Source organism: Odontomachus brunneus, unplaced genomic scaffold, assembly GCF_010583005.1.
Source record: "Odontomachus brunneus isolate Ranch 3 - 2012 unplaced genomic scaffold, Obru_v1 Obru_scaffold_003, whole genome shotgun sequence".
In the NCBI taxonomy this organism is placed as follows: domain Eukaryota; kingdom Metazoa; phylum Arthropoda; class Insecta; order Hymenoptera; family Formicidae; genus Odontomachus; species Odontomachus brunneus.
Window position 1 is genome coordinate 2,793,836 of NW_022639453.1, and position 3,354 is coordinate 2,797,189.

The 3,354-nt window shown below is 35.1% G+C and overlaps 1 protein-coding gene across 3 annotated transcripts in view; it reads right to left on the reverse strand.

Moving 5' to 3' along the window:
• Window positions 1–3,354, reverse strand: part of LOC116844100 (acetylcholine receptor subunit alpha-like 1) — a 331,491-nt gene that overhangs the window by 114,253 nt on the left and 213,884 nt on the right. The gene's annotated exons all lie outside the window — the stretch shown is intronic.

The following is a 3,354-nucleotide window of genomic DNA, read 5'->3' on the forward strand; positions in this document are numbered from 1 at the left end:
AGAATATGCAATGAAAAATGGGGTGTTCCATTTAAAAAAATTAATGTGACCTTGACCTGACCTTCGCTACGCAACCCAAGGTCAAACTGATGTGATCAGTAAATACATCTTTTTAAACGCCACAACTTTTATCTGAAACATTTTTTTCTAAAATGCTTAGTTCTCGAGATATTTCACCGGTCCGGGACTTTTTGAACACCCTGTATATATATATATATATTTTTTTTTTTTTTCTAATAATCTTTTGTCCAATTTATATTTTATCTTAGTTCCTTTCTTATAATTCTGGATTTACACCAAGAAAAAGTAATGGAAAGTAACGAAGTAAAATATCGTTACTTTCAAGTAACGGTAACGCGTTATTTTTTAAGATCAGTAACGAGTAACGGTAACGAGTTACTTTTAAAAAGTAACTTTCCCAATACTGCGTACTATACACACTGAGGTCCCGGAGATTTCATCCATATCTGTTATTATAACTCTATAAAAAATTAATATATTTCAATTCACTTTTTTTTTTAATCGATAAAGAATTGATTAAGGAACAAGCCTATAATGAATAAAAGTCGATAAAATTAAGGAGTTCCGAAACATACGGATTAAAAAAGAAAAGAAACACGACAAACTCCACCTGAAAAAGCGCTGGGATCTCAGAGACCCCAGTGTGTGTACGGAAGGTTAATATAATTTACAATATTCTATTATTTTTTTACATTGTATATATAAAAAAGATCGTGCATACATCAATAGAAAATACATAACCAATATGCGTAGATAATCCGCGTAATTTTGAAATTTACAGTATATTTCTGCTTCAAAGACTTAAAAGTTCGCTAAGCACGCGAATTGCGCTGTTGTAACTTAATTGATGAAAGTTGTAACCTTTTAAAAAATTGAAAGCAATGGATCGAGAAATAAAAAATTTTTTTTATTAATTCTTGCTAAGATACGTATATAAAAAATATGTACATCGATCCCCATTGCACCAGAAGAAATTGGCCAAATGCACGTATGTATTTACTGTATACCACCAATATATAAATATTTGAACAAAACATGTATACTTGATTTCCATATGGTTCAAACACTTTAAACACTTTCTTCAATGCAGTTCAAAACTTATTTCTGAACAATTTTCCTTCATTGAGCATCTGTTGTGTTCCGAAATGCATCAAAAAACGTATTCAAACTGTACTGAAACTAAATGTATCACGTTTTGGCTATTATGTGCTACTAAAGTAGCTTACAGCTAAATTACTTTAGGACGAAACACCACCGTAGTGGCTTTTCGCTATATGATGTTTTAGAAACGAGACTCCACTATAGTGGCTTCCCGCCACATAATTTTTTAGAACAAAACGCCATTATAGTGGTTTCCCGCTGGGCGATCATTTAGGACAAAAAGTCACTAAATAGCTGTTTTCTACTTGCACTGAGAGTAAATAGGCTGTCGTTGTTAAACTGCAATTTATTCATTGTTTTAACATCATAATCAGAAATTTTATTAAGTCATCAACTGTTACTTCACATTAATGCACTTACATTAAATTATATAGCGTAAAGCAATAAACGCTGTCCGCGCTGCTATTGTCCATTATACGCTTTCAGCGGCAAAACTATGTGTACAGCAATAGAGTTTTGTGGCTAGCTCAGCCGTAACTGAAGAGTAAAAGCATGGGGGTTGCAACAATTTTTGATAAAAGAAAAATTACTACACTTGAGGTCATTCAACTTAACTCACTACTTAACACGTATGTACTTGCTGTGTCTGTATATATTAAAATTATATGCCTGATCACATTCCCTACAGATCAAATGTTACTAAAAATTTTTGACCAGGCGCATTCGTTTCTATATAGTCACGTGTCGTAATTGTTGATTATTTTAACAGGTAGCAACTGTGTATCCAAACATGATACTTTAAAGGGATGCCGGACATGAAAACTATCGACATACTTTATCGACTTTATTGACTTTTTTCTACAAAGTTTTGTTGCATGCACAGAATTACAAACGCTTTTACACAACAAAAGTACATACAAAAATTAATTGGAGCATTGTTCAAATATGTGACAAAAACAAAAAAAATATGTTTAACTTTAAATTTTGAGCTGTTGGTTAATATGGTGCAATATTTGTTTAATACAAACACTCTGCAGGTTATACATACCGAAACTGTGAATGCTCCAATCAGGAGAATTTCAGAGATCACTACTACACTTTCAGAATATAGTTTCGATGCCAAAAAAGATATGAAAATTTGCAAAAAAGTTTATCATTACATGCGGTTAGGTTTTCCGACAATTATGATACAGTAGAGCGAAAAATTAGTTCACAAATATTTTTCGAGATGGCACCGTACTTTTATAGCACTTTTCACAATGTCCGAATATTCAGAGTGTATATATACAGAATGTCCGAAACCTTTCTTGACTTAAATCGTAGGAAAGTAGAACGGATTAAACGGAACAGAAAAGTCAAATACCATTTTGCGAAATTCGCAATAGTTTTCGAGTAATTAATTATTTTGCCTCAGCAAATTAGCGCTTGGGCCGACGCGCCACCGTGATACACGCGAATCGCGGCTCACTGCCTCCCTCCGCCCGTAGCTACGCTGTATCTCGTAGCCATAGTTACCATAGTTACGAGATACAGAGTACAGAATACAGGAAGGACGCAGCGAGCCGCGATTCGCGTGTATCACGGTCGGCGGCAGCCTGAGCGCTAATTTGCTTAGAAAAAATAATTAGTTACTCGAAAACTATTTGCGAATTTCGCAAAAAGGTATTTGATTTTTCTGTTCCGTTTAATTCGTTCTATTTTTCTACGATTTGTGTCAAAAAAAATTTTAGATATCCTATATACAAGGTGTCTCACACTCTCCTTCGGGCATTTTGTGAATGGGTAGAATGGGTTGATGTGAACATAAAAGTCCTGTACCGTTTTGCGATATTCGCAATAATAGTCGAGATATTAATTAAAAAAGATTAAGATTAAGATTAATTAAGATTAAAAACGCACGCTGAATGGTAGAGGACGTACCGCTCGAGTCACAGCGCGGCCCAGTAATAAAGCGCGCGGATGTCGCGCGCGGTGATTAGAAAACAATGCACCACTGCCTATTCTTATCTCGGCGTGGTGCGTCAAGACGTACGAGGGCAGCGGTAAAAGTATAGGCAATGGTGTATTGTCTTCCAATCACCGCGCGCGACATCCGCGCGCTTTATTACTGGGCCGCGCTGTGACTCGAGCGGTACGTCCTCTACCATTCAGCGTGCGTTTTTAATCTTAATTAATCTTAATCTTAATCTTTTTTAATTAATATCTCGACTATTATTGCGAATATCGCAAAAC